This window comes from Canis lupus, chromosome 13 (genome assembly GCF_048164855.1).
Source record: "Canis lupus baileyi chromosome 13, mCanLup2.hap1, whole genome shotgun sequence".
NCBI classification, from domain to species: domain Eukaryota; kingdom Metazoa; phylum Chordata; class Mammalia; order Carnivora; family Canidae; genus Canis; species Canis lupus.
Genome location: NC_132850.1, coordinates 49154602 through 49178127, shown reverse-complemented (window position 1 = coordinate 49178127; position 23526 = coordinate 49154602). Strand labels below are relative to the sequence as shown.

The 23526-nt window shown below is 35.0% G+C and overlaps 1 protein-coding gene across 7 annotated transcripts in view; it reads left to right on the top strand.

Moving 5' to 3' along the window:
- The first annotated feature begins 4149 nt into the window (after positions 1–4149).
- IQCM (IQ motif containing M) overlaps positions 4150–23526 on the top strand; it is a 428712-nt gene continuing 409335 nt past the window's right edge. For all 7 annotated transcript variants that reach the window (XM_072773567.1, XM_072773568.1, XM_072773561.1 and 4 more), the window contains exon 1: positions 4150–4436. The gene's annotated coding sequence lies outside the window, so the exon portion shown is untranslated. The remainder of the gene's footprint in view (positions 4437–23526) is intronic.

Sequence of the window (23526 nt, the reverse complement as noted above, 5' to 3'; positions counted from 1 at the left end):
TATAAGGATGTGTTATTAAGGTTGCTTCTATAGGCAGTGGGGGCACTTTTTCATCTGAACCTCTGAGAAGTATGCAGAGTCCTTCTTAGGATTGTCTACCCTAAGAGCAGGATACTGGAGCAGAAACCATGGGCTTCCATTACCCACTGGTTGAGAGTTGACCTCTGGGATGTTGACTCCTCTCCACTCATTGGTAAACCTAAGCCCCCCTGGTTAGGGCAAATTATCTGTATCTTTTCATTTTCTGATTTTGCTCCTGGTTTTCTAAATCATACCTGAGTGTATTTAGTTCCTGATTTCTGGGCTTTGGTTTCCAGACCTGTGGTTGCCCTTCCAGCTAATGTGAAAATTGGCTTCTTCAGTTTCAATTCTTTCCATTCTCAGATATTGAATGGAAAAAAAAAAACAAAAACAATTCCAGATATTGTTTTGGTGTTGTATACTTGCTTTGGCCATCCCACTTATTCAAGCTTGGCTTTCCTGGAACCTAATTCTGCTATTCATCTTTGCTTCCTTGCTAAAACTTTGGTTTACTCCCAAACCCATTCTTGGAGAATCAGATACCGACCCAGTGAAGCAGGGTAAGGTACTAAAGAGAAGGTATCTCTAGAAAAATGGTTAGCCCCACCTTGCAAGCTCTTAATGGGAAGCCAGAATTCAGTACTGTATGCCCATTGAAGCTTATTCTTGGGCTTGCTTTTGTTTCTGGTACATCTCTAGGTACTATGCCTCTAATTTTCTGCCTGTAACCTGGTCAAGTTCTTAAATTTCTTTGACCTTTAGTTCCTGCAGTTATAAAATGAGAATACTAATAAAGAGTAATAAAACCACCTTAATTGGATTGTTGTGTCTGGCATATTAGCTACTAATATTAGAATCTTGAGTTTTCCAATAGACTCATTTCCCACCAACCAGTCAGAAAAGCATAGTGGTTGCTCTCTGGGCTCTCTATTCAGAACTCAGAGACAGCAAGGCCTGTGGGGCCCAATATGCTGGCTCCTGCCCAATTTCTATCTTTACTCTTTGTCTTCTGGCATAGAGATCCATACTTGGGGATCCCTGGATGGCTTAGCAGTTTAGCTCCTGCCTTTGGCCTAGGGCGTGGTCCTGGAGTCCCAGGATCGAGTCCCACATCAGGCTCCCTGCCTGGAGCCTGCTTCTCCCCTCTGCCTATTTCTCTGCCCACTGCCCCCCATCCCCGCTCTCTGTGTCACTTATGAATAAATAAATAAAATCTTAAAAAAAAAGAGATCCATACTTAACTTTGTTAGAGTTAATCATGCCATACACTTTCTTATATAACACATGTTTCAGACTGTTTGCCCATATTGGCCCATATAATCCTTCCAGAAGATAGATTTTATAATCTCTATTTTATAGCTTAGAACCAAAACAAAAATCAAGATTAAAACAAAGCAAGGGGAATCACTGGGTGGCTCTGCAGTGTAGCGCCTGCCTTCGGCCCAGGGCTTGACCCTGGAGTCCTGGGATCGATTCCCACATCGGGCTCCCTGCATGGAGTCTGTCTCTGTCTCCCTCTGTCTCTCTATGTGTCTCTCATGAATAAAAAATAAAATCTTAAAAACAATTTAAAACAAAACAAACAACAGCAAAGACTAGTGGCTCTGAGTGATTACAAGATAGCCTAAAGTTATACATCCAGCAAGAATTCCAATCAGGATTCCAATTCAGGCTTTCAGTTTTAAGCAATTCTTCAAATAGTGTGCTTCTTCAGCATTTTATCCTCTGGATACTAGGTCTGTTGTCCTAAGATAACAAACAAAACAAAAACCTCTCTATTTAAATATTTTTAAAATATCTCATCATTCCTATTCTCTCTCATTCTTAGTTTGGAAGCCAAGGTGCAAGTTTGGTAAATATATTATTACCTTGACTTGTTGCCCGTTGTTGTAACAACTTATTCCTTGTTTCCCACATCTTCTGTTCTTGAAGGGATTTGCTAGACTTTTGATTAATCTCTGAAAAGCCTAGAAAGATATCAGCATCTCTTAACCGCTTTCCCTGTCTTGGAAACATTTGTTGCAGCCAGGCCTTTCTCCACTTGAAGAGATCAAAATAAAACTACTTGTAGAATGGAATGCTTGAAAGCTTCTCTGACTTTATTTCAACCTTGATGACATTCCTGCTTGTTTTATTACCAGTTGGGTGTGGGGAATTCAACTAAAAGAATCACCAGATGTAAGAAATATAGTAATTGCTGAAAAAGTGAAGTTTGGAGGCTTCTGCATTTGGACCAATTGAAACTACCAGTCAGCCTGTCATTTTCAGAAAAATTCCAAGGCATTTAAGTACTGCTTTCCTGCAGTTTTCTTATACACTGTTCTATTTTTCAAGTATCAGATGTTTATAGTTTTTATACTGAGTTCTAATGTAAGAAAAAAGTCAGATGAACACACACGTTCTTCATCCAGAAGTCTCAAAATCCTGAAATCTTTTTTAGAATGTGCCCAGTGTGACATAATATTGAAAAGTTACAAGTCAGTGTTGGTGGTGAATTATGACCAAGGTCATGGCAAACACATTGCTTTTTCTAGTGGTTGCATGATTATCAGGTCTCTGATGATAAATCTGCATCCACTGGAAATGCAGTTAACTTACCTTGGTGATTTTGATTTATTAGCCTTGCAATGGACAAGGTTGCCCATTTGTTAGTGCTTGTTTTATATTTGAATAGCTTGGAAGCATATAAATTTGAAGCATAGCTTAAAGTTTGTCTAGTATTTCATATTTTATAGAAAGCATCAGATCAGAGGACTTCAACTTCTTTTATTTCTGTTGTGAGACGATTCAGTTTTTAATATAGGGGAGACATTTGATTTGCATTTTAGAGCATCTTTCTTTGTGATCAACGCGGAAGTTTCTAAGAACTGTCAGAACTCTAATAAAGACATGAAAATTATAGATGAACAATCAACTTTATTTGGAGAGTAAAAGTTAAATGGTTTAAAGGGAGGACATTGAAAAACTAGGGATTGGTAAAATGCATTCTATTTGAGCTTCTCTTTGAGCTTTTATTCAAAACAGACATAACTGTGAGGGTTTTTATTAAAAATTATATTCAATTTTAATTTTACAGAGGAATCTTCCAGCATTGGTCTGGAAAGACATAAAGAAGATTCTTGATTGAATCAAAGGATGTGACTAGAATTAGAACTTAATGATATGGACTTTGAGTGCCAAAATGTAGAATAAATTCCAGGGTTAACCTGACCATAGAAGAAGTTATATGTCAGCCTGAGTTCTTTCTCCTTCCTTATTTCAACCTGAGGTATAGCACCTAATAGGAGCTTTTGAGTGTTTAGTCCTTGTAGCTGGGTTTCTCAGCCTTCACAGAATAGTAATTTGGGGCTGAGTATTTGTAGGGGGCAGAGGAGTTGTCCTGTGCATTGTAGCTATCTAGATGCTGGTCACACTATACACAGGTGATAATGAACAATTTCTCCAGCCATTGTCAAATGTTCTCCCAACCTGGGAGTAAAGATCACCCCTGACTGAGGACCACTGTTTGGTGTTCATGTTGCAGAAAAGAGAGAAAAATGATGCTCAAGAAGGTATCCGTCTTTAATCCACTGGGGTGTGTATTAAAATAAGATGCAAATCACAGTATTTAAACCATTTGCTATTGAGCACAGTCAAGCTGAGATAACCCTTATAACTTTAAACCAATAAGTGGTCGTTGCAGTGTTATTTCAATTTTCTAGATCTGGCAACTGTGTAACATTTGATAATTTTGCATCTGATGTTGAATACAACATTGAGAATGATCAAGTTTTTTGATGTAACTTAATACTTGGCATTTATAAATACTGAAGTTTTAATCATCATGGACAACTGTAATTTTATGGTTACATGATGGTAAATATTTTAAGAAATGAAAAATAAGGAATGTTCAATCTTCAGTTAACTTTTATTGATTCTTCTAAAACTTGTATGTTGAAAGTGGAGTCTTCCTTCTGTGAGGCATTTTACTCTTTTCTTTGGTCAGATTTGCTGTTCTTCACCAAGGAAGTTAGCCTGTATTTTTGTTTGGAGCAGAAGGGCTCACCTTGATAGAAGTAGTTTTACAGTAACAGCAAATTATCATCTAGTACATCACAAGGAAATATTCTGGTTCTAGAATTCTTCGGGTGTCTAATGAAAGCAGACATATGTGAAAAGTAGGAAATAACCACAGTATTGTCAGGATCTAAAGAACTGTTTAAATCATTCATGACTTATTTGGAATTGGTTTTAAAAATTTTAAACAAAAATTTTAAAGTTGTATAATTATAGATTAAAAGAAGAATAAAGGAAGAGTATAGGGATCAGGTACCATCAAGCAACTGAGATCATTATCACCTTGGGGCAATGAGTTTTTTTCTATAAGATTCATTGAAGCTAAGGCAAAGGTACATAGTTAAGCAGTATCAGTTGGGGTAAGTAATATTAATTATTTGTATTTTTTTAAAGCTTTTAAATTATTTTGTAAGGCCCTTTTTATGGCCATGGAATTTGTCCAAAGAAGTATATTTTTTTTAGGATTTGACAAAATTATATTGATAGAGTTTTTTTTGCTTAGAGATGTTGAGATATATTGTCAACAATGTTTTCTGTTTTATAAGATGAAAAAATGTTGTCAGTTAGTTCTTAGAGTTTTTTGCCTTATAAGAAGGGGAGAGCAAATGGCCTCCAAAGGAAAAAGTTTTAAGTGGAGGTTACTAATAGACCACATTGTGTATGAAGACAATTAAGACCTCTGGCCAAAGTCTGATTTTAGGTAGCATTGCATCTTCATGCCAACTCAGTTATAAACTATATCCCCATGCAACCTTGTGAGTTGACTTATTTATTTGGGGGTACTTACAAATTTTCACTTAAAAGTGAAAAGAATCAAAAGAATTTTGTCAAATTAAATACATTTAACGTTGATACTGAGCTGTTTTAACTGTTATCAATAGAGACCAATAGTTCTTTGAGAAAATAAAATAATGCCATTTTTTGAAGAATAGGACATTTATTTTTCTTGCTTTCCTTTGAAAGTCAGTTCCATCATTAAACAATACATGTTGTTTAGATATAGATTTTGGGGTATACTTGGGCACAGACATAGTTGATCTCCAGAAAGATTTTTACTGAACAAGGCATGACAAAATCCCAGATTTTAACTGTGATAATGTGATTTAGATTCTAAAGTGGTAATACATAGGATCTACTTGAGCATTATACATTTTTTTTTAATTTAGATTCTAAAGTGGTAATACATAGGATCTACTTGAGCATTATACATTTTTTTTTTTTATAATTGATGGTCTCTGTCCATTGGATCACATGCTAATGATAGACCAAAGAGATAGATCAGAGAAATTATTCTCAATTGTTTCTAAGTGAAGTGAGACAGAGGTGAATAGTGATTGTTAGAATAACCAGAGTTAACATTCTGGAGCCCTGGTTGGTATTTGTGATTTGCTATGAAAAAATCTGTCATGGAGTTCTGAAAACAGACTCAAAGATACTATGTTTACACTTTACTAGTGATAAAGTAGAGAAACATCACTTTGTCCATGTTTACCTTATTGGGGCACCTGGGTGGCTCAGTAGTTGAGCGTCTGCCTTCATGCTCAGGGAGTGATCCCGGGTCCTGGGATTGAGTCCCGCATTGGGGTCCCCACAGGGAGCCTGCTTCTCTCTCTGCCTATGTCTCTGCCTATCTCTTTGTGTCTCTCATTAATAAATAAATAAATATCTTTAAAAAAAAAGAAATTACCTTATCAACATAAGACAATTGACTTGATAGAGACTGGGTGGTTCTTTTGGAACAGGTTGTGAATACAATCCTAGTGATAAGAGATCATCATTTTCTAGAGCTGTTTCCAATACAGCATAGCCAGTTATATATTTTCAAGGAGAGGAAGTTATAGGCTTCTACTATGATTTATAATATGGGAATACCAACATAAATTATTTTGGAATGAAATTACTTGATCTATATCTGATGGAAATTTGCTCTTCTTTATTTCCTCTTGGAATGTCTTGCAGTTTTTAAACATAATTCTCTGTATTTGAGAAGTTTACGTAGTATGAGAAGTGTTTTATTCTGATGAGCATGAAAGAACCTAGGATCCTGAGTGTGTTTGATTTTCTGTATCTTAAGCTTATCCAGAGAGTCTCCTGTTTATTTTTAGAAATGTGAAGGAATTCAGAAGATTCTTTTCAACTGCCTCATACAATTTAGGCAACTCCTTCATGAAGCCCTGAATCCCAGCATGTTTCTAATGAACTGCAGGTTTCCAAATTTTGGGAGGTTTATAATGAAGCTTTGGGATTCTAAATGGGTCAGAACAACTTTCGTACTTTGTCAAATTGTGAGAAGAGGCAATCTGTGCTTAAGACTCTGGAATAATAATTTCACCACCTGCTGGTTTCTTTGTTTTTCTAGGGAGAGGGGGACATTGTTGAGCACTAACCAATGAGAGTTCTTTAAAGATACTCCTTATTAAGATATGGGTCAGTTTGCTCCAGCTCAGTATAAAAATGAGTCAAGGGATCCCTGGGTGGCGCAGCGGTTTGGCGCCTGCCTTTGGCCCAGGGCGCGATTCTGGAGACCCAGGATCGAATCCCACATCGGGCTCCCGGTGCATGGAGCCTGCTTCTCCCTCTGCCTATGTCTCTGCCTCTCTCTCTTTCTTTCTGTGACTATCATAAATAAATAAAAATTAAAAAAAAAATGAGTCAAATAAATTCTAATAATATAAGTGAAAAATGTTCTATTTGGCTTAGATATTTGATGCTACCTTGATTTGTTTCCTACTGAAACGTGGAGAAACTTCACTAACGAGCACCCAACTCAATTCTTTCTCAAACTTCAATTGCTCTGGTTGGAAAGATGAAAAATTCTTAAATTGCTTTGTTGATGATTTTCTCTCCTCTGTTTTGTCTTCCTGGAAATCCTGCTTTATAGTCATTGACCTAAACTCTTATCTTTTGTATTTTTCCTCCCTCCTCTTTTTCACATCTTTTTATCCTTTTGATCTACTTTCTGGGAGATTGCTCCAATTTTATCTTCTATCCCTTATATTGATTTTTAAATCATGCATTTTAGTTTCTAATAGTTCTTTTTATGGTTGTTCTTTGAATGATTCTTATTTGTAACATTTGGATCCCCGTGTCATGGATGAGATATTTTGATTTGTTCTGATTTTTTTGAATTTTTTTTTTTCCCTGAATAGCCCCTGTGTCTGACAAGTTACTTCTTAAATAAAATGTTTGTTTTGGTTTATGTTCTCTAAGTAGGGGACTGAAAAGCTTCTTGGAAGCTCCAAGCATTTTAGCAATGTCAAATTTTAAGTTTTACTGTGAGAGACAAGAGTGGGTCATTGATTGGGTTGATCAAACTTCCTAGAGAAATGTGTTCTAATCTTTCTGGAGGGAAAAGTTCTAGCTGTCAGCCATCTGACACTAAAAAAGGGGCTGTGGGGGTGGAAGGCAGATGTCTCAGGACCTTGCATTCTATAGGCACAGTTACTTAATCTCGTTGCTTTCAGTTAAGTTTCCCATGTCCTCAGTTGCTTGGGATTCCCCCCAATTTAAAGAACTGTTTTACTCTTTCCAGGCTTCAGTGGGAGTGGTGGAGGTGGAAGTGAGCAGGGGTGAGGGGCATAACTCAGTGAAGTGGAGTAGAAGACATGTAGGTATCTAACCACTTTTCATATCATTTTATCCAATCCTTCTAATTTCAGGTTTTTACCTGCCTGCCCCACTTTACCCTGAGTTCTAGAGAAACTAGTGCTACCAGTTGCTGAACATTTTGGGGAATCTGTTGTGTAACTAGTTATTTCTTGGCTATGCCCATTGCCACTTTAAATTGAACTTTCGGGGGTCTGATAATTCAATTACTGCTCATGTACCTGATTTCTACCTTCCAAAATTAGCGGCTACTGTTTTCTCTCCTGGTCTTCCTCTTCTTAGTGGGTTCATGTTTTAAAAAAAGAGGTCACATTAGATACATTGGTTAAGTATGCTGTCTTGCCCTGGAACACCCTATTCTTTTTTTTTTTTTTTAAAAAAAGATTTTATTTATTTATTCATGAAAGACACACACACAGAGAGAGGAAGACACACAGGCAGAGGGAGAAGCAGGCTCCATGCAGGGAGCCCGATGTAAGGCTCGATCCTGGGACTCCAGGATCATGCCCTGGACTAAAGGCAAGTGCTAAACCACTGAGCCACCCAGAGATCCCCCCCTATTCTAAGTGTATCTTTGGATAGGAAGCTTTCAGAAGGCAGATCTTAAATTAATGGTACACAGGGTTTGGTGTAGAAAGTTTGCTTAGAAGGATTTAGTTTTTGAGCTAAAAGGAAAAAATATCAATTAAAAATATTCTTGTTCAGGGTATAGATAATTGCAACTATCTCCTTCTTGTGTGGTAGTTTTTTTTTAAGTCCAGCCAACCGTGTGAATTTTGAAAATTAAGACAAAGTATAATATTTTTATTCAGTGAAAAAATTCACCAAAGAATAGGTATAGGTATAGCCTGACATTTCTGCAGAAAGGATCTTGAAGCCAAAGATATTAATGCAGTTGACTCATAATGAGGGTCAAGTTGTTGATTTTTACAACTGTTATAACAAAGTAAAATGCTAAAGACTTTTATCATGACCACAGAGGTCTGTGTTGTCACCTTGTTGTAGAGGAGGGCAAAATTTATAATTAGCCAGAGTGGAGGATCAGCTTTAATTTACATAGATCAAACTGGAGGTAAAAAGGAAATGGTTTCTTCTCTTTGTATTTTATGCCTCAAATAAGGCAGGAAAAAAAATACACTGTCAAACAAAGGAAAAGGGGAGTTGTAATTACTTCTAACCTATTTTTTCAACAATAAAGATATGTTAGCATTTTTATCAGTGTTACTTGAAAGTGTTTAGGCCGTATTTACACTGAATTTTAAGAGGATACTCTGTAAATAATATTTGGAAAATGGTAATTTTTACCATCACTTGAGTGTGTGTGCGTATGTGTGTTTGTGTGTGTGTGTATGTGTGTAGATGATCTAGAAGGTAAGATAGATGAGGTGAGAGGCTGAACTTTACCTTGAAGTTTGTAGAGGCTCCTCTGCCATTATATTCTCATTTGTGTTTCCGTAATATGTGGTTATATCATATATTTCTGGTGTTCACTCCCATCCTTCAATTAAAAGTTAAAAAAATATGGGATTAATCTAAAAAGAGTATCTGTAGGGTCATTCCCACGTGACAGAGGATTTGACCTTTGTCACAGTGATACTTGGTGTTTAAGGATGGCTCTTGGGAATTTGACTCCAAGTTAAAAGAAGCATTTATATTTCTCAGTTCACCCAGAGGAGTAATAAACCATACTTCAACTTCTGAAGTCTGTTTCAAAGTCAAATGTCTTCCTTTGAGAGTACTTTGCTGCTCACTTATAAAACTGGAAAAGGGCATTTCAGTCAATGCTTTATTCTCCCAGTCAGGAATTGAGGCTGAGTTAGGTGGCCCCCAACAGGGATCATTTAAGGACCCTCAGAAGGCCCTTCTCTCCAAACATATCTCCCTGGCAGAAACCTATATATTTCCCCCTGCTTTTTTGAACTGTTTCAATTTCTGTCAATTACAGATTTACCTAGATTACAGTCTCTCTCTTTCTCTCTCTCTCTCTCTCTCTCTCTCTCTCTCTCTCTTTTAAGTAAAAATATCCTGGGGAGAGTTGAGTAGTCTGTTAATCAATCATTTATAATTCAATATGGATTGGTTTAATTAAGTTGCTTTTCTCTAGTTAATGGAGGCTTTGATGGGCGGTCAGAAAGAGAGAAAAGGAAGTAATTTAGTCCCCGGAGTTCTACATTATAAGGCAAGCCTGAAAGAGGGCACTGAAGTGGGCTCACTTGACATCTCAAGGGCAGCATGCAGGCACGGGATACTGGGATTAGGAAGGTGAACCCCAGGAGCTAGGAGATGAGTTAAGAAAGAGTAATGGGACAATGACAAAGACAAACTTTGAACTTTGAAGTATTGTGGGCCAGTGTGTTTTCTATGATACAAGCCTTTAAGTTAATATTATTGGATACTATGGAGCAATGGCTTTGTAGTTTTGCTTGGAATATGTTACATTTTGTGTAATATATATGCCTTAATGTTTGGGGAAAGAGAATGTAGACCCTTAAAAAATAATTAAAAATAAAAATTATTAGAAATATGCCATAAAACATATATGGTTTTTATTATATTTTATTTATTAAATAATTGTTTAATGTATAAACAAATGTTTAATTCAATTAAACATTTTTCATTAAACTTCCATTAACTAGAGGAAAGCAATTTAATGAAACCGTTTTTATTTTAAACTTAAAGGAATAAATAATCAGGGTTATGAGACTAATGGTCAAAAGCAAAGCAGAGATACCAGAATTTTTCAGGAGATCAGTTCAGCAACTCTTTGATTGAAAGAAATATTTCCTTCAGAAATGTATTTTCTTTCTTTGTGTTTTGCTATGTAGCAGGGATAATTCAATGTAGTTGTGTCTTTGGTAGGGTTGAACAATATTTTAGTTTAAACAGATGTTTCTTTTTTTTTAAAGCTGCTCTAAATTGTTAAGCTTTTGAAATATAATCTATTTTAGGAATTATTGGGCTTCTTATGAAATAGCATATGTGAGTAGAAAAGCAAGCTAACTTATAGTCTTGGCTAATCACATCGATGGGAGCTGACAGCTATACTAGAGTTAAGATGCCACCTACCACTTTTGAGTTTTTATCTTAATTACTAATGTATTATCTATAAAGAAATAAATGATCTCATTCATAGCAGTTGGACAAAATCAAACCTGGAAGATCAGAAGCTACAACTTCATATGTAATAGGGTAACTATGATTTATTATCAAATCTAAATCAAGATAATTTTGAGAGTGAAAAGTGATGATTAAAATAATTAAAGTGTTATCCATTTGTTCTTTATCTATGTTCAGTTTAAATTTTATCACTTTTGACCTCTCTTCAAGTTTAATACTCTTTCTTCTGCAGTGTGCAATCCAGAAATTAAGTCCATCCAAAGAATTTTTAAATTTCACATATTGTATTTTTCAGTCTTAGAATTTCCCTTCAGTTCTTTTTTTAGAATTTCCATTTATCTTCTGAGTACTACATTTTTGCATTCATTGTATCTTGCTTGAATTGAATATAGATGTTTCCTAGCTTTTGATGGTTCTGCTTACAGTTCTTTTAACTTTATAATGATACTAGTCACTAGAAACTATACTTCAGATTTTGATCTTTTCCCAGGCTACTGATATGCAGTATTATACTCTCTTATGATGCTGCACTGTGGCAGCTCCCAGTCAGCTACATGATCACCAGGATAAACAATCAACACACAATTTACAACTGTTCTGTACCCACACAACTGTTCTGTTTCTTACTTTCAGTACAGTATTCAATAAATTACATGATATAGTCAACACTTTACTATTAAATAGGCTTTGTGTTAGATGATTTTGCTCACCTGTAGGCTAATGTAAGTGTTCTGAGCATGTTTAAGGTAGGCTAGGCTGAGATATAATATTTGGTAGGTTAGGTGTATTAAAGACATTTTCAACTTAAGGTATTTTCAATGTATGTTGGGTTTATTGGGATGTAACCCCATCAAGGAAAATATGTATATATTCTCTTGATTATGAGTTTCTTGTCTCTTTGCATATTTTATAGTTATAAAAAATTACGTCTTGTATATTGTTTATTAAAGTACAATGAAGTTTGAAATGTCTACATCTATATATAGCTTAACCTTTTAATTTATTATCTTTTTTCTTTTTACTCCGTGTTTTCTTGATTTTATCTTAGAGTTCTTTCATTGAATTTTAATTTTGGTAATTATGCTTTTAAAAAAATTTTGAGTATAGTTGACACAAGTTACATTTCAGTAATTATATTTTGAATTTCCCTTAAAATCTTATTCTCAAATTACTCCTTTTTCCACCATAGAAGTCTATTTTTATTATATTGTTGCAATATTTCTTAGACTTCTCTTGTGCTGTTGAGTTTCTTCAAATGTCTGATGATGCATGGTTGATCATTCATACTTGTTAATTGGGAAGTTTTATTAACATAACTCACTGGTGTAGCTTTCCTTTGCCATTGTATACCTCTATGTCCCCCTGAGTATAAACTATGTGTATTTGAGGGGGCACGTTGACTGGTAGATATGCTTGAATTTAAGATGTGTACTGTATAATGGACAGTTCTGATACTTTCCTTTGGAAGATAAGCCTTCCAAGAAAAAAAAAACCTTCTAAATTCTTTAGGGATAGGCTGTATTGTGTGCTATTTCTGTCAGTTGTCTGAAAGTGAAAGCAGGAGGGACTAGTTAACCCTTCATTCAAATACCCTCTAAAATTATACAGCCTGTTTTTGCCTTCCATGCTTCCAGGTTGCATTGTTAGAACCTTTCTGGGTCCTCTCAGGCAAAATAGACCTTCCTTCTCCTCAGTCCTCATCTGCAATCACTGGCTTTGTCTTTACACATATTGTTACCCCGATAATCCCATCTGCATCCTGTCTTCTCTAAATTCATGAAACATTGCAGGCCACTCAGAACTTACTGTCTGCCCTGCTTTCCAAATTCATTCACTTTTGCCATTTTATTCCCTTTTCTGCATTTTTAGATTCATTTCAGTGTGATTTGAAAGGAAGAAAGCAAAATACTTGTGTTCAGGTTGCCATCTTGCCTCAGTAATAGCATGCATTTTGAACATTATGTCGTTATTTAAGTACTTATGCTTTTGTTGTTTTTTTTGTTTGTTTGTTTTTAAAGAATTTTAGGAACAATGAAAGGTTCAAGTGTTTTCCTGTCCCCTGCCTCTCTTTTATCCCATATAAATTCTGTCATGGACTGAATACTGCACAGATCCAGTAAAAAAAGTTGAATGACTGATTCTCAAGACCTACTAACATGAAACCTTGATGAGGTATTGTAACAAAACATGTGAAAATTTTGTGGTGGCAAATTTGTGTTCTGGGAAAAGTAGAAAAACTAAAAACCAACGTATAACATCCATGTGTAAAACGGTATATGTTTTAGATGAGTTTTACTTAAAATAATCTCTAGTTTTACCTGATTTTATAGCTGGGAGCCAGGAAAGAATATAGGGAGTGGGTTCGAAGCTGGTGAAATTATTAGAGCAAAGGGGCACAAGGAGGAGTAAAGTAAAAGAACTGACAGACAATGAGGAAAGAGGTACGGAAAGACAGAGTGAAAAAGGAAAATATCTGGTCTCCTGTCTCCTGCTTCCTTTGGCATGGAAGAAATTTGGAGGTAGCCCTGAACATATAAAATTCACAACTGTGACAATAAAAAACAAATTGGAGTTTCTCTAGATGATCTTGGGTATAAATAATATGGATTCATGGCTTGTCCTCAGTCATAAGGTAGCTGTCTACTTTTTATACCAGTGGAGCATTTATGTGAACTAGTTCGGAGATCCAAACCTTTCTTAACACTTCCTAATTAGGCTGAAATTCCATCAAGGGATTTGTGCTGACCTCATAAATAATGAATGTGAAATTTAATTTTCCAAAGTCACAGGTGCCCAGTCAAGGATACAGACAATTTATGTATCTTTGTAGGATACTCTGTATGACATGTGACCATTGCTCTAGTGCTGAAATGCACAGGGCCAGGCATAGAGCCTGCTTTTATGCCATGGTTGTAAACTTCTGAAAGCTTTTGTTTCTCTGAACACTTTGGAGACTAGTCAGGTGCATTACTGCCTGACTCACAACAATGTTGCAGGATTTCGTTATTTTTCATAACTTGGTTTGATTGTTTGCTTGTCTAATCTCTGGAAATAATCTAGGAAAATAAAAACAGTAAGCACAGTAGCCAGTTTTGGCTTCTGTTTATATACTTATTGAGCACCAATAATAATAGAAGTAGATAACTGACAATTGGTCAAAGACAAAAATAGGTATTACTGATATGTCACATTTTTCTGTTGTTTGAAAATCACCTATGATGCACCTATGAACAATTGGACAGAAAATATTTTTAAAAAATCAACTTCCCTTATATGGTTATCTAACCTTCCAAGTGACCCAAACATGTAGCTTTTATGAAAATTACAATATGGCTTTTTAAATTATAATACTTTGCAATTAGCATCACATGATCCAGAGTGCTCCTCTGGATTAAAATTAAATTATATTTAATTTCGATCTTGCAGCATTACACTCTAAGTGTATGTAGTCTTATACCATCAAAAAAGTAAGTTTAAAAATGCACATTTTCATTTTTACATTGGTAAGACTTTCTCAAGTAAATTAAAATATTGTTATCTTTTCATTGAATAATAAATATGGGGTTCCCTCTGATGTAATTAATACAACCTATACTATTCAGTAGAGAACAGAAATGTTAAATCATACATGAAAAAGTGGCTAAGAGTATTTCATTACAAAACCAATTCTGCAATTTCCATAGACTTATGGAAAATGTTATTCACCTCTTGGGGAAAACCTTTGGCAGAAAGCTCAGTTTTGCTTGGCATCCTGTTTGCATCTGTTTAGTCTCTGGTTAGCCTGTTCTTGATGTCAGTTGTATATGTACTCTCCTCATGTTGTGGAAGAAAAAACAACCTTATTTCTCAACCCATATTTATTTTTCTACTGATAATTAATCTCTATGTTGAGTTTAAGATTTAGGATTCCAGTGTGATAGTTTTAAAGTGTACTGTTTGCAGTGATGTCAATTTCCAAGTAACTGAATGGGATTCTGGAATTTTGCCTCTGATTCTATGATAGCCTCTTCATTTAAACATCTACATGGTGAAAAATAAGGACATAGTATGAAGTATGATTATGTTTCTGATGTAGAATGAGCCTTTTAGAAATTTCAGCCATTTAATAGCATGACCGCAGAATGCGCATTAAACATTTTCTAGATAAAAAGGATAATTAGAGTCAATGAAAGAAAGATGGAGAAAAACAACAAAAGATAGTAATAAAATTTAGTCTGTAAGTAATGTTACCTACAAGGGCTATTTATGTGTAATGAAATATGAAGCATAAATCTCATTATTAATCCTTTTATTAGAAATTTTGGTGCCTGAATAAAATTATTCTCACTTTATATTGCCTTGCTTTTTAATTACTGAAAGTTTGATTATCTAAAATAACCATTGCTCTTTCTAAAATGAAGTCAATAATCTAACATATAAGAGAATATTAAGGAGTATAAATTCATAATATTTATCTTTATGTTAATATTGAGGTGATAAATTTAAAAGAGAAAGGCCATTAAAATTGGATGACTACTACTTCAAATCATTTATTAGCATAAATGTATAAGAGCTGGATTTGGCATCTATTTAATTGATACTAGAGGGAAGCGAGTGTGCATATGAGTGTTTTTCCCTGACATATGGCCTGACCCCTGGGTTATCTGAGAGTGTAATTTATAGTTGCTCAGTTGTGCTGTTTCACTGTCATTTTTGATATTATATTACAATTTCAACCTATGTTATAGGGAGGATTTCATTCTTAATTATGCAATGACTCTCCTTTAGTCTTTAATTTATCTTTTAATTTAGAGCCCAGATTGTCATTGTCTAATTACCCCCACAAGTTATACCATGTGAGTTATTCATCCCACTAACACTTCAGGATTTCTTGCATCAAAGAACACATTTCATTTGAGTTTATCCTTTAATGATACCTGATCCATAGTAAAGGTTATACTTAAATAATTTTGACAGGACTCTTTAATTAAATTCAAAGCATCATTCACTTTCTTTCCAAATATAAATTGTATACTAGAATAGTGGAGGAACTTGGGAAGGAAATACTCATTTGTATTTGCCTACTATGTGATTTTTTAAAATCTCCACAATTAATCTAAGGTAAGGTTAGGTTATTATTATTCCTACTATAAAATGAAGAAATTAAGATTTAAGGGAGTAGGTAACCAGCCCAAAGTTATATGGGCTAGTCACATGTGAAAATTGAATTTGAAGCTAGGTCTTTCTGACTCCAAAGACTTTGCTTTCAACCACTAACATGCCAACTCCCTAAAAAGACAGTAAGCTGTAATAAGTTGGTTCTGCAGATTCCGTTGTGGGTAAAAATAAACATAGTTCCTCCTCTTCTTAAGTTCACAGCCTCATTGGAGAAGATTGATAATGCCCAAATATTATATTAATATTGAAAGTAAGCCTACAACTGTGATAAATGCTCTGAAGGAAGAGGACACAACATTTTTGGCCTGAGTAGTATTAACTGAATAAGCTTGAGCTCAGATGGGAAGAATAGGAATTGATTCCTGAGCAATGATGGAAGAGCATTTCAGAAGGAAGAACAAGTGCAAAGAAACTGTGGAAGGAGAAAGCATGATGCCTTAGTGATAAAAATATAGGGCAGGACACTTGAGGTGAAGAAGAAAACTGAGGGGGTATAGTTTTGGGAATCTGGGGAAAGGTGCAAAGTAATATAGGTGATTTTTAAAAAGTGGGTTTTTTTCCCCTTTATATCAAGAACAATGGGAAGCCATGAAGGGTTTAAATCAGCCAATGGCATGATTAGATTTGTGATTAATGGATGTAAGCACTGATGACATCATGCAGCTGAGACCCCTTAGATATGTGGACATTTTCATTATCAACTTCTACTGAGTCCACTTGCAAAGAGCCCTCTAGTTGGGTTTTTGTTCCCTCTTTGCTTGTAACTTGCTAACCTTTTTGTGATGTTCTCTGAGATTTTCTAGCTGCATAATATGTATGAATGTCCTTTCTAGAACTATAAAGTGCTGTATGTCAGGCATTTTTATAAGCCATAGCTTGATATTCAGTATCAATCCAATGTAATTGGTCTATTATCACCCAATTTGATGGACAGTAGATAGCTTTCTTTCTGACATCTCAAATTCCCTCCTGGTAAAGAGCAGATTCATTTCTAAACAGGCATGTGATGACATAATCTTGATAACTAAAAAGGCATTCTTTATGGTAGGGGTGAATTCCAGGCCTAGAAGTTTGAAGGGGGGGAAGTTACCAGATAGAGATAACATCAGAACATCAGAACATCCCAAAGGGAGTAAGAGGAAGTCATAGATCTCCTAATAGTTTTTCTTCTCAATTTTGTGCTGGGGGGTTGAAAAGTGCATGAACACATCATTTATTTATTAATTAATTTTATTTATTAATTTTTAGGCAGACTCTATTATGGCAGATAGAGAGAGGGCACAAAGACAGTACATCTGACCCCTGGTTGTTGTTTGTGCTCTCTAGTCCTCTCATGAAGGCAGGCATTCAGGTGATAGTTGCTAGCAGGGATAGTGGAAAGGCACTCTCCCCCCAGTGGATGGGGAAAGCATGGGATTAGAGAAGTCTGAGAAGGCAGTAGTTGCAATAGGACTATAGTGATGATGCTGTATCCAAAGTGCCTAGCTGAGTGTGTAGAAACTAGCAGGAGCTAAGTAAAAATTTATTGAAAAAAATGAATGAATGAAATGGAGCTGATTTAGGGTTGGGGTCATACAGGAAAAGAAACTCAAGAACACCAAGGCCTTGGAATTGCAATATAAGTGGGGTTTTCATTTTGAGGAAAGTAGCAGGAATCCAGTTATTAGGCCCAGGGAACAAAGTCAATAACAGGATTGATCATCTAGGGTCTTTAAATTTTTCAGAAATAGAATTCTTGCTGTGGAACTGATCTTGTAGTTGGGGGAGAATAGGCCTCAGATTTAAGAATTAGAAGGATGACGGAGTGAGTCATCATAATAGCAGACCTCTTCCTAAACTGATTTTCTGTTTCAATCAGTAAGAGTGTTACTTGGTTTTGTTTTCCAATTGTTTTCTTTTGCTCTTTGCTTGTATCAGATACTTTTATATTGCCTTAAGCTACTCACTGGGCTGCTGCAGCAAATAGGTCTGAATCTGAACAAGATTTTCTCTTTTTTTTCCCACCTCTCCTTCAGTTTAGTACTGTTTAACATGGAATGTTTTGATAAGGAACCTGGTTTTTTATTTTTGTTTTCTTCTGACACATTTTATCAGATAGGGACATGGTGGTTTCTGGTGGTTATTTTAACACATGAATTCCAGATAGCCCAAAACAGAAAGGATATTAGTATCATGGTATTTTTGTAGAGGAAACAGTTTGATCTGTTTATGATATGGCTATTAGCTTTGGATAGTAAAAATCTAAGTTTCTGGTACCAAATAATCTCCCCCTACCATCTTTTAATAATGTTTTTCTGATGTTCCTTATAGAACTACATGCCATCTATTTTCAGTCCATGTAGTTTGGGTACATTTTCAGGGGAGGGTAAAATCTCTACTGAACAAAGAGAACATGTGGCCCAAACTGAGGGTTCAGAGTGAGTGGTAACTATGGACCTTTGCTAAAATTAAGATACTGATACAAAGTAAACCTAGAACTGTTGGAAGCCATTTTTCATTGTATTTGGGATCTTGCTGAAGTTGAAGCCAACGTAGGTAAGGGCTGGGAGATCAAAAGAGGGAAAATGAGTCCAGATGAAATTTTAAGCCCCTGGATCCAGCCTTTCCTGAAATGTGTCACTGTTTAAATTTCATGAGCCAATGCATTTCCCTTTTGTTGACCATAAGTTTCACTTTGCTCTCTGAAACCTGCTACAGAAAGAGATTCAGTTTTCTTTGTTTATGGAGGGCAGGTATACAAAATTAGTAAATGGTAAATATTGAACAGTGATAGAAGATAAAAATCAAAAGATCTTTTTTTTTGGTTTTGAATGAGCTTTGATAGTTGTGTCTTTTAAGGAATTTGTTCATTTCATCTAAATTGTTTAATTTATTGGTATAAAGTTGTTAATATTCTCTTATTTTAATTTCTGTGGAAATTTATGTGTTGTCATTACCCTCAGTGCTAATATTGGTAAATTATGTTTTATCTCTTTTTTGTCCTTTTTTCTTTTTTTGCTGATTAATCTGGCTAGAAGTTTATCAGTTTTATTGATCTCAAAAGAACTAGCTTTGGATTTCATTGATTTTTCTCAAATTCTTAAAAAAATTTTATTTATTTATTCATGAGAGACAGAAAATGGCAGAGGGAGAGGCAGGCTCCTCCGTGGGAGCCCAATGCAGGACTCGATCCTGGAACCTCAGGATCACAACCTGAGCCAAACGCAGATGCTCAACCACTGAACCACTCAGGTGCCTTATTTTTCTCTATTTCTTTTTCCTGTTTTCTATATCATTGATTTTCACTATGATTTTTATTGTTGTTTTCTTTTGCTTACTATGGATTTAACTCATTATTCTTGCTTTTTCTTTTTCTTTTTCTTTTTTTTTTTACTACGGCTGGAAGCTACGGTTATTGTTTTGAAAACTTTTTTTTTCCTAATACAGATGTTTAGTACTATGTTTCTTTGTAGATACTAGTAAACTGAATCCCATAAGTTTTAGTATGTTGTGTTGTTAATTTTATTTGGTTCATAATGTTTTCTAATTTCTCTTTTGGTTTCTTCTCTGAGTTTTCAGTTATTCAGAAGAGTGTCACTTAGTTTCCAAACATTAGAAATCTTCCTGTTCTATTAACGCTTTCTGATTTAGTGTTATTGTTTCAGAAAACATACTTATATAATTTGTATTCTTTTAAGTTTATTGAGATTGGTTTTATTATCCCAAATGTGCTGTACTTGAAAAGAATGTGTATTTATCTGTTGTTAGGTGGAAAAATCTATAAATGTCAATTAGATTAAGTTGGTTGACAGTATTGTAAAAGTGTTGTATATCCTTACTGATTTTCTGCCAATTTATTCTCCTAATTAGTAAGGTAAGGGTGTTGAAATCTCTGACTACAATTTTAATTTTATTGGTTTCTCCTTCTAGCACCGCCATTTTTTTGCTTAATGTATTTTAGAGCCCTGTTATTAGGTAAATAAGTTCTTCATCAGTATGAAATAACTTTATCTTTGGTGATATTTTTTGCCATAAAATCTATTTTGTCTGATATTAATACAACCACTTCAGCATTATTTGATTAGTGTTAGTATGGCATATCTTTTCCATTCTTTTTCTTTTAATCTATTTCTCTTAATATTTTAAATGGGTTTCTTATGGGCAGCATATACTTGATTCTTCCTTTATAACCCAATGCTTTTTTAAAATGCTTTTAAATTGGGGATCTCTGGATGGCTTAGCGGTTTAGCTCCTGCCTTCGGCCCAGCATGATCTGGAGACCCAGGATCGAGTCCCACTTCGGGCTCCCTGCATGGAGCCTGCTTCTCCCTCTGCCTGTGTCTCTGCCTCTCTCTCTGTGTGTCTCTCATGAATTAAAAAAAATCTTTGAAAAAAGCTTTTAAATTAGGGGCATTTATGCCATTTATGTTTAATATTATTATTGAAATGTATGGGTTTAAAGCTACCATCTTGATATTTGTTTCCTATTTTTCCCTATTTTTTGTTCTCTTTTTCCTTTATTTCTACTGAGTTTTGGGTTCTATTTTTTATTCCATTTTACCTCCTTCATTGTTTTATCAGCTATAACTCTTTGTTGTGTTATCCCAGTAATTGCTCTAGGTTTATAGTTTACACCTTTAATACATTTTACCTCAATATTATACTACTTCATGAATAATATAGGTAACTTACAAGTTTGCTTCCACTTTGTTTCTCCTGGAGTGTGTACTATTTTTATTTATTTTACCTTTTTTTGAAGTTTTTATTTAAATTCCAATTAGTTAACATATAATATAATATTAGTTTTGGGTGTACACTATAGATTTACAACACCCAGTGCTCATCACAAGTGTACTCATTAATCCCCATCATCTATTCCATATTATATATGCCACAATACATTGTTAATATTTTTAATTTAAACAATTCCTTTAAAGACATTTAAATAATGATTAAGTCTTTTATATTTACCCACTAGTTATCATTGTCTGTTTCCTCATTCCCACCCAGGTTTCTAATTATATCAGTTTTCATTTGCCTGAATGCCTTATTTAACATTTATTATAGTGTAGGTTTGATGGTGATAAGCTTTTTCTGTGTTTATATGTCTGAAAAGGTCTTTATTTCACTTTTGTGTTCCTTTAAACAGCTTAGGTAAGATTCCATTAAAATACCATATATCCATTTTAAGTATACAATTCAGTGATTTTTAGCATATTTGCAGAGTTGTGCAACTATCTCCACAGTCTAATTTTAGAACATTTCCATCATCCCAAGAAGAAATCTTTTTTTTTTAAATATTTATTTTTTTATTTTTTTATTTGTGATAGGCACACAGTGAGAGAGACAGGCAGAGACACAGGCAGAGGAAGAAGCAGGCTCCGTGCACCGGGAGCCTGATGTGGGATTCGATCCTGGGTCTCCAGGATCACGCCCTGGGCCAAAGGCAGGTGCTAAACCGCTGCGCCACCCAGGGATCCCCCAAGAAGAAATCTTATGTCCATTTGTACTTATTCCTCATTCATTCCCCCAGCAATCACTAATCTACTTTCTGTCACTACAGATTTGTTTTTTCTGGGCATTTCACATAGCCAGGATAATACAATATGGGTTCATTTGTGTTTGTCTTCTTTCATTAAGTAAAATATTTTTGACATTATTTCATGTTGTAGTATTGGGACTTCATTGCCTTTTTAAAATTTTGAGATTTATTTATTTGATAGAGACAGAGAGAGGAGAGCGAGCAGGGTGAGGGGCAGAGGGAGAGAATCTTTAAGCAGACTCCTCCCTGACACGGGGCTCCAACTCATGACTATGAGAGCATGACCTGAGCTGAAACCAAGGATGAGATGCTTAACTGACTGAGCCACCCAGGTACTCTGACTTTGTTGATTTTATAAATCACTAAATAAAATTCTGTTGTATGAATGTAAACACATTTTGTTTATCCATTCATCAGTTGATGGACATCTGGGTTGTTTCCACTTTTTTGCTATTCTGAATAAAGCTGCTCTAAACATTTGCATGTCAGACTTTGTGTGAACATGTTTTCATTTCTTCTGGTAGATCCAAGAGTTGAATTGCTGGGTGGTGTGGTTATTCTGTATTTAAAATTTTGAGAAACTGCAAAACTATTTTTTAAAGCAAACACACCATTTTATGCTCGCATTAGCAGTGTATGAGGGTTCCTATTTTTTCAGATCCTTGTTGACACTTGTTACTGTCTGTTTTTAATTGTAGCCATTCTAGTGGGAGTGATGTAGTAAATCATTTTGGTTTTGATTTGCATTTCATTAATGACTAATGAGGCTGAGCATCTTTTCATGTACTTATTGGTCATTAATAAGTCATACTTTTTTTAAGGCCTTATTTTTTTAGAGCAGTTTTAGGTTTACAATAAAATTGAGAGGAAGAGATAGATTCCCTATATGTCTCTTGCCCCTACACATGCATAGTCTTTCAATTATGAACATTACTTACCAGAATGGTACATTTTTTTTACCAAGGATGAACCTAAACTGGCACATCATGATCACCCTAAATCCATAGTTCATCTTAGGGTTTACTTTTGGCATTGTACCATGTATGGGTTTGGAAAAATATATAATGGCATATATCTATCATCATTTTATATCCTACTGAGTATTTTCACTACCCTAAAAAAGATTCTTATCTGCCTATGTTTCCTTGCCCCCTGGAAACCACTGAATTTTTTGTCTTCACAATTTTGCCTTTTCCAGAATGCCATATAGTGAGAAGCATATAGTAGTAGTACACATTTAAGTTTCCCTGTGTCTTTTCATGGCTTGGTCTTTTCTTTTTTGCACTGAATAATATTCCATTGTCTGGGTATATCACAGTTGATTTACCCATGCATCTACTGAAGGACATATTGGTTGCTTCCAAGTTTTGGGAATTATGAATAAAATTGCTATAAATATCCTTGTACAGACTTTTGTATGGACATAAATTTTCAGACTCCCTGCTGAGCAAGGCTCAGTCCTAGAATATTGAGATCATGACCTGAGGTGAAGGCAGATGCTTAACCTATTGAGCCATCCAGGTGCCCCCAAGACTTTTTTCTTTATGTGTTTCAGTTTGGATGATTTCTATTGTTACACTTTCAAATTTTCTAATCTTTCCTCTTGCAATGTTTATCTCTGTTAATCCCATTCGATGTATTTCTTTCTTTTTTTTTTATCATTGTAGTTTCATTTCTAGAAGTTATATTTAAGTCTTAAATATCTTCTAGGTTTTTGCATAACATGCTCAGTCTTTCCACTAGCTAGTTGACTATATGGAATACAGCTGTAATAACTATTCTAATGTTCTTGTCTATAAATTTTATCATCTGTGTAATCCCAGGTTGGTTTTGATTCAGTTTCTTTTTCCTCATTATGGGTAATATTGGCCTACTTTTTTGCATGGTTGATAACTTTTGATTGGATGTCAAACATTGTGAATTATACTTGCTGTGCATATCTTGACCAGAAGTAGAAGTCCTGTAAATTATCATATGGTTTTAAATACAAAATACCACAATTAGTTTTGCTTACATTTAACAGAATCAGGGATTCTAGAGTGAAAATG